The sequence below is a fragment of the Apium graveolens genome, chromosome 1 (assembly GCF_009905375.1).
Source record: "Apium graveolens cultivar Ventura chromosome 1, ASM990537v1, whole genome shotgun sequence".
In the NCBI taxonomy this organism is placed as follows: Eukaryota; Viridiplantae; Streptophyta; class Magnoliopsida; order Apiales; family Apiaceae; genus Apium; species Apium graveolens.
In genome coordinates, this window is record NC_133647.1 from 72,158,997 (window position 1) to 72,167,640 (window position 8,644).

The window sequence follows — 8,644 nt, forward strand, 5'->3', positions numbered from 1 at the left end:
TTGAAGAAATAGCGGGGAGTTATTGTCTAAGATAAGTTGTGTAGGTATTACATTTATTTTGAGGTGGTGACCCTTGTGTTACGCACCAAGACAAATATTTGTAAGGGTGTAAAGGCTTCTCCGCCTACTAAAGGAGCGAGTATATTAAAAGGGAAAAACCCGTGTCCAGGATAGGAGCTCGGGGGCTGGACATAGGGGTAAGCGAATCTATTAGAGGTTGCGCCATCGCGAACCAGGATAAAATCTCCATGTGTTATTTTCTTTTTTGCACTTTATTTTCCGCACATATAAACTGCATAACCACTCGGTAAAGTTTTAAAAAAAGGGATAAATTATTTTAAAATGTCATAATAATTTTTAAATTGGTTATTAAGCTATTCAACCCCCCTTCTAGCTTAATATAGCACTTTTACGGGACCTATTAGAACCTTCAACTCAAAGGGTTGAAGAAGACATAAATGCTGATCTTGGTACTGGTGAAGGTCTGTTTACAGATGCTTATGAGCCAATAAAGTCTGATGTTGCACCATAATATCCAATTGCAACACATGATGACTTTGTCACTATTTCTAAATCTAGTTCAGAAGAAATCCCACAAGAACTTACTACAACAACAACTCATAATTCTCCTGTAGTAGCAGCTCTAATTATTCCTCCAAAACTTATCAAGGTGAAGCCTATCATAAGTGTTGCTTTTGATTCTGATTTATCTGGAGAAGAAATGCTGATTGATGAAGCTGGATATGTTCACAGTATAATAAATACTGATGACATTTTAGAGGTGCATCTGTTGAGTGGCATTTATGACACTTTATAATGCTCTATTAAGCTTTGAATTGGTGTATTTGTACTCAAGTTATTGGTGTTTTAATCTGTTTTCTAGTGTTTTTATATTTCAGGCATTAGTCTGATAATCAGGTGAATTAGCATTGATTTGATGCTAATATGGTGTTAGGATGGTGTCCAAGGAATAAAGCTCGCGAAGAGCGGCTCAAATCTGCAAGAAAAAGAAGAAGTCAAAATTTTGGCAGAAGCCCAAACATCAGAGAGCCAGCGCGCCCGCTGATCAGGCACGCGCCCGCGCCGTGTCGGGATAGCCGAATCCTGTTTCTACTTGGCTTTTGAGAGAAAGACTTCTACATTGCATGAGGCTGCTATATAAACAACTTTAGGTTGTTTTTCATAAGGTATTAAGTCAGAGACATATCAAAGCTAAGGAGAAGACGACAATAGACCTATAACATAATTCAACAAAGGCGAAGACGATCTAGTTTATTCTTGTGAATCTTTGTTTTGAGTTGTAATCTTGGAGGCTCGTTTCTTATTTTATTGAACCTATACTCTTGTGTTAAATTAGTTTGATTATTCGTTATAAAGACTACGTTTATTATACCATACTTTCATTGGAACCCATGTTGATGATGAGTTCGATTATGGGCTAATCGTTATCGTGGGGTTCTAGCGGATTTATTTATGGATTTCTTTAGTTAATTTGTTTCAATGCCTTAGTGTGTGGTGATTGTGTGATAACTTAGTATTGGTTGTGCGTATTCGTCTTATGAGCGTCGCGAACTTATAAGATAGTGTGTTAATTCTTAATGAAGCGAAAGTGAATTTAAGGATTCAGAACTTGCCATGCTAGCATAGGTTCATGTATTTGTTCTGCATGATTCGCGGGTAATTTCTACCATCTTAGTTTCCCTATGTAATCAAGATAGATAACTTGTGCTTAAACCGTTATGTTGTCAAATTCTATAGACATATAGGGTCTCAATATAATTGTTGTCTATTCAGCTTCTATCTCTTTTATGGATGTCTGGTATTATGGTATTCGTGCAACGAAAGTTGGCGTTAATCAGTTTCGTGTTATCTGATTAGTGTCATCACCATTACATGCTAAGGTTAAGAACGAAAAGGCTATTGAATGAAGTATTCAATGAAGTTAGAATCCCATGTTTGTCATATATATTAATTCAATCATTATTATTCCCTTAGTTATAATTGTTAGTTTAATTCTTAGTTATAATCAACCTCAATTTGTTATCGTCTTAGCATTGAATAATAACCATACATTGTTGCTTAAGTTCATAAATTAATTAGTTAACCAAAACAGTCTCTGTGGGAATGAATCTGATTTATATCTTATACTACTTGCGAACGTGTATACTTGCGTGTATTATTAGCGCGTGTTTAGCCACTAACAAGTTTTTGGCGCCGCTGCCGGGGACTGCAGTGTTAATTTTTAGTTTACGTGTTTTTCATCAAAGGTTGTTAAAGTTCATTGACTCGGACATAGTTGCTTATTTGTTTCCTTGTCTTATTTTAGGTACTCTAGCGAGGGTGTAGGCATACGCGTTCGCAGTCTCGTAAGAGAACTCTGGATAAAGCCGCGGAAGAAGTTGTGGTGGTTCGAAAGGAAGTTTTTAAAGAAGAAAAGAAGGTAAAAGAAGAAGTGAAAGTCGAGGAACCAGTTTTAGTAGATATGGGAGATCAAGCAGAGAATCTTAAGGCTTTGATGGACTATTCTCAGCATTAGATCAATGACATTCAATCAAGCATCATCAGCCCAGCCATCAGGGCTAACACTTTTGAGATCAAGTCAAGCACGATTCAGATGATACAGAACTTAGTTCATTTTGGGGGTTCTCCTACTGAAGACCCCAATATGCGCATCAGGGATTTCATCGGGATCTGCGACACTTTCAAGTTCAATGATGTGACTGAAGATGTTGTCAGGCTGCGATTCTTCCCATTCTCTCTGAGGGATAAAGCTAAGTGCTGGTTACATTCTGTACCAACAGGGTCTATCACTACTTGGGAACATCTTTCTTAAAAGTTTCTCACTAAATTCTTCCCTATGGTGAAGACTGCTGCAATCAGGAATGCTCTTACTCAGTTTTCTCAGCAAACTGGAGAATCTCTGTGTGAGGCTTGGGATTGATATAAGGAGATGCTAAGGAAGTTCCCACACCATGGCATGCCTAATTGGATGATTATTAACTATTTCTACAATGGATTGAGTGCTACTTCTAGACCCATGCTTGATGCGGCATCAAGAGGAGCCTTGTGGGATAAGAGCTACGATGAAGCTTATGAATTGATTGAACTGATGGCTGCTAATCAGTACCAGAATCCTTCCAAGTGACTGACTCGGGAAAAATTAGAAGAAATTCTGGAGTTGGATGCAACAACTGCTATAGCTTCCCAACTTAAGGCTTTGGCGATGAAGGTGACACTTTGGCTAATTATGGGGTTAGTCAAATTGCTAGTGTCTGTGAGCTTTATGCTGGTGCCCATGAGACTGATCAGTGCACAATTTCTAGTGAATCATCTTAGTTTATGAGCAACTTTCAGCATTCGCAGCAGCCTGTGCCAGCCACTTATCATCCCAACAACCGCAATCATCGTAATTTCAGATGGAGCAACGCTCAGAATGCTGTTCAACAGCCTTATCAGCAGTACCCCGCTAAGCAGTACAACCCCCCCGATTTTCAGCAACCACAATATGCACCAAGGCAGCAACTTTAGCTGTAACAAGCTAATAAAAAATCAAAATTAGAGGAGTTGAAGCTTATATACAAGAGTCAAGCTGTTTGTATCAAAACCTTGGAAAATCAAATTAGACAAATTGCCAAGGCCTTGCTAAATCGTCAACTTGGTACATTACCTAGTGACACTGAAGTGCCAGGGAAGAGGGAAGATAAGGAGCATGTAAAGGCAATCACTTTGAGGTCTGGAAAGGTTGCGAATCCCGAACAAACTCAAGTTTCGAATGAAGAAGCTGGGGCTGAAGAAGAAGTAGAGTAGCAGGAAGCAGAAGTGGAACTAAGAAAGACTACTATTGAGCACACTCCTCCTGAGGGTAATATAGGGGAGAAACAGATCTATCCTTCACCGCCTTTTCCTAATCGGCTACTGAAGAAAAAACTGGATAAGCAATTTGACAAGTTTCTGGAGGTGTTCAAGAAACTTCATATCAACATACCTTTCGCTCAGGCTCTTGAGCAGATGCCTAGTTACGCAAAGTTTATGAAAGGTATTCTCTCTCGGAAAGTGAAGCTAGATGATTTAGAGACTGTCACTTTCACGGAGGAATGCAGTGCTGTGCTGCAATAGAAGTTGCCTCCAAAGCTTAAAGATCCAGGAAGCTTCACTATTCCTTGCACCATTGGAAAAGTGTCTTTTGACAGATGCTTATGTGACTTGGAAGCTAGCATCAATCTGATGCCTTTGTCAATCTTCAAGCAGTTGGACTTCCCTAATCCAAAACCAACTTATATGACTTTGCAATTGGCCGACCGTTCTATTACATATCCATGACGTATTGTGGAGGATGTCTTGGTAAAGGTTGATAAACTCATCTTCCCTGCTGATTTCGTCATTCTTGATTTCGAGGAGGATAAGAAGATTCCCATATTTTTGGGAAGACCTTTCTTGGCGACTGGCTGAACCTTGATAGATGTGCAGAAGGGTGAGCTCACAATGTGAGTGCTGGATCAGGATGTAACTTTTAATGTGTTTAATGCTATGAAATTTCCTACGGAAAATGAGGAGTGCTTAAAGATGGAGTTTGGTTGATTCTGTGGTTACTCCAGAACTTGATCAATTGTTATGGTACGATGCCTTAAAAAAAGCCTTATTGGGAAATTCAGATAGTGAAGATGATGAAGGTGAAGAACAATTACAATATTTGAATGCTTCTCCCTAGAAGAGGAAGATTGATATGCCTTTTAGATCTCTTGGAATGGAGGAATTGAACAAAGCTCCTAAACGCCTCAAGCCATCTATTGAGGAAGCTTCCACTCTTGAGCTTAAGCCTTTACCTGAGCATTTGAGGTATGCATTTTTAGGTGATGCATCTACTTTTCCAATTATTATTGCATCTAACCTTTCAGGTAGTGACGAAGAAAAGCTTCTAAGGATTCTGAGAGAGTTCAAATCGGTAATTGGTTGGACTATAGCAGATATCAAGGGAATCATCCTTTCTTATTGCATGCATAAAATTCTACTAGAGGAAGGTAGCAAGCCTACGGTCAAGAAGCAAAGAAGACTTAATCCGATCATGAAGGAAGTAATGAAGAAGGAAATTCTTAAGTAGCTAGATGCAGGGATCATCTATCCTATTTCTGACAGTTCATGGGTGAGCCCAGTTCAATGTGTGCCAAAGAAAGGTGGAATTACTGTGGTAGCAAATGAGAAGAAGGAGCTTATTCTTACATGAATAGTCACGGAGTGGAGAGTTTGCATGGACTACAGGAAGCTGAACAAGGCCACGAGGAAGGATCACTTCCTTTGCCTTTTTTGACCAGATGCTTGATAGATTGGTTAGTCATGAGTACTACTATCTTATGGATGGCTATTTGGGTTACAATCAGATTTGTATCGCTCCAGAAGATTAGGAGAAGACTACCTTCACTTGTCCATTTGGTACTTTTGCCTTCAGATGAGTTTCTTTTGGTATGTGTGGTGCACCAGCCACATTTCAGAGATGTATGGTGGCCATCTTTTCTGATATGATTTGCTAGAATATGGAGGTGTTCATGGACAATTTCTCTGTATTTGGAGATTCTTTTGATAAATGCTTGTAAAATCTTGGACACGTTCTCAAGAGGTATGTTGAGACCAATCTGGTTCTCAATTGGGAGAAATGTCACTTTATGGCGTGACAGGGCATTATTATCGGGCACAAGATTTCTAGTAAGAGTCTTGAGGTGGACAAAGCCAAGGTGGGGGTCATTGAGAATCTTCCTCCACCTATATCTGTTAAGGGAATTCACAGTTTTCTCGGCCATGCGGGTTTCTATAAGCGTTTCATCAAAGACTTCTCTAGGATTTTGAAGTCGTTATGCAAGTTGCTAAAGAAAGATGTTCCTTTCAAGTTTGATGATGAGTGTCTTGCAGCTTTTGAGATATTGAAGAAGAGTTTAATCACGGAACCTTTCATAACTGCACCTGATTGGAATGAACCTTTTGAGATGATGTGCGATGCAAGTGACTATGCAGTTGGAGCAGTTCTTGGGAAGAGGAAGAACAACATATTCCATATGGTCTACTATGCTAGCAAGACCCTAAATGGTGCTCAACTGAATTATACTACTACGGAGAAAGAACTTTTGGTTATTGTCTATAATTTTGAGAAATTTTGATCTTATCTACTTGGGACTAAGATGACAGTTTTCACTAATCAGGCTGCAATTCATTATCTCGTTCCAAAGAAGGACTCGAAGTCTAGATTGTTTAGATGGGTTCTTTTGCTTCAAGAATTTGAACTAAAGATCAAGGACAGAAAGGGGACTGAAAATCAAGTCGCTGATCATCTCTTGTGTCTAGAGAATCCTAATGCCACTTCATTGGATAAGACATTGATAAATGAGTCTTTTCCTGACGAGCAGCTGTTTGGAGTGCAAGAAGAAGAACCGTGGTTTGTAGACATTGTGAACTACCTTATGAGTAATATCATGCCTCCCGACTTATCTTATGCTCAAAGGAAGAAGTTTCTGCATGAAGTGAAGTGGTATATGTGGGATGAGCCATTTCTTTTTCGACAAGGAGCATACCAAATTATCAGGAGATGTATTCCTTACAGCGAAACAGGGGGGATCTTACGAGATTGCCACTCAACGGTTTACGGAGAACATTATGGTGGAGAAAAGACAGCAGCTCGTATTCTGCAAGCAGGTTTCTTTTGGCCATCCTTGTTTAAAGATGCTCACGAGTTCGTTTTGAAATGTGATCGATGTCAATGTGTGGGTAATATGTTTAAGAGGGATGAGATGCCACTTAATGTGCTTCTCCAAGTTGAGGTCTTTGATATTTTGGGGATTGACTTCATGGGGCCATTTGTCTCATCTTGTAACAAGTAGTACATCTTGTTGGCGGTTAATTATGTGTCAAAATGGATTGAAGTTAAGGTGTTGCTAATGAACGATGCGAAAGTGGTGCTTAATTTTCTTCAAAATCAGATATTCACAAGGTTTGGAATTTAAGAGTCATAATCAGTGATAAGGGGTCGCATTTTTGCAATCGCAAGTTCACTGCTATGATGCAAAGGTATAATGTAAATCATCACATTGCTAGGCTTATCATCCTCAGAAAAATGGTCAAGCTGAGGTGTCAGAGAGATCAAGCATATTTTAGAGAAAGTTGTGTGTCCATCGAGGAAAGATTGGTCTTTGAAGCTTGATGAAGCTGTTTGGGCGTATAGAACAGCATATAAGACTCCATTGGGAATGTCGTCATTTCAGTTGGTTTATGGTAAGGGGTGTCATTTGCCTGTGGAGCTCGAGCATAAGGTATTTTGGGCTTTGAAGAAATTGAATCTTGACATGGATGCAGCTAGAAAGAAGAGGATGCTTCAATTGAATGAACTCGATGAGTTTCAACTTCAAGCTTATGAGAACAACAAAATGTACAAGGAGAAAGTCAAGAGGTGGCATGATCAGGGTCTAGTGCTCAAATCATTTATGCCGGGGCAACAAGTTCTTTTGTTCAACTCTCGTCTCCGTCTTTTTCCTGGAAAGTTGAAGTCAAGGTGGTCAGGGCCCTTCATAATCAAAACTGTGTTTCCGCATGGAGCGGTGGAAATTTTTCAAGGTTATCCGTGCCAAGCATTAAAGGTAAATGGTCAGAGGTTGAAGCATTACAATGGTGACACGGCAACCCGTGAGGTGGTTAGTGCCGTTCTATTGTCCGTTTGAGCTCAAGGTTCTACGTCGAGCTAGCAATGTAAAAGATGTGCTTCTTGGGAGGGAACCCAAGTTTGTTGTACATTAGTAGGTAGAGGAAGCAAGAAGAAAGGAGAAAAACATAAAAAAAACAGAAAAAGAAAAAAATTCAGGGCCAACTTCAGTAGCCATGCGCGCCCGCGCTGATTCAGCGCGCGCCCGCGCTGTTTTTCCAGAAGGTAAGCGCGGCCGCGCTGATCTAGCGCGCGGCCGCGCCAGTTTTCCAGAAGGTGAGCGCGCCCGCGCTGTCCAAGCGCGCACCCGCGCCGGGTCCCTGTTCGGAAAAAAATAGAAAAGGCAGTTTTTAAGTGAATTTCAGGATTTTAACTATAAAATCAATTTCAAACCGAATTTTACTCTTCCACATCCCAAATTTCCTTCTCCAAATCAAACCCATTATTCTCACGATTCCCATAATCAATTCCCACTTCTATTTCATATCTAATTCTCATCTCACCACCTATAAATACACACACTTATACATAAACTTCTCCACCACTTTACAAATTCTCAAACACAAATCCCTCTCAAACACTTAGTTTTTATTCTCTCTTATTCAATCCAAATGGCTCCCAAGAGGCGAAGAACGCAAGTTAGCAGCAGCACCACCATTCTTCATCTGTGGGTGGTGTGACACCAAGGTTTTCTACTCTTGAGGCTGAAGAGGAGTACACGAGGTTTCTCTCGAAGCCTATTGCTAAGGAGCGAGGTTTTCTACCATCAGGGAAGGATGGTAAGCTGTTGGAGATGATTCTTGAGATGGGTTGGGTTCCTTTTTGTGAGGCTCCCGCTGTTGTGCCCATGAGTGTTGTGCGGGAGTTTTATGTTAACACTAAGGCAGAGAAGAATGGCTTCACAGTGGTTAGGGTGATGACTGTAGAGTACAGTGCTGATGCCATTAGGAGGGTGATTGAGCAGCC

The 8,644-nt window shown here is 40.2% G+C and overlaps 1 non-coding gene across 1 annotated transcript; it reads right to left on the minus strand.

The window, feature by feature from the left end:
• Window positions 1-2,872: 2,872 nt before the first annotated feature.
• LOC141681373 (small nucleolar RNA R71) lies at window positions 2,873-2,979 on the minus strand. Its single transcript, XR_012558818.1, has one exon. It is a non-coding gene; the product is annotated as a small nucleolar RNA R71 (small nucleolar RNA).
• Between the last annotated feature and the right edge of the window lie 5,665 nt (window positions 2,980-8,644).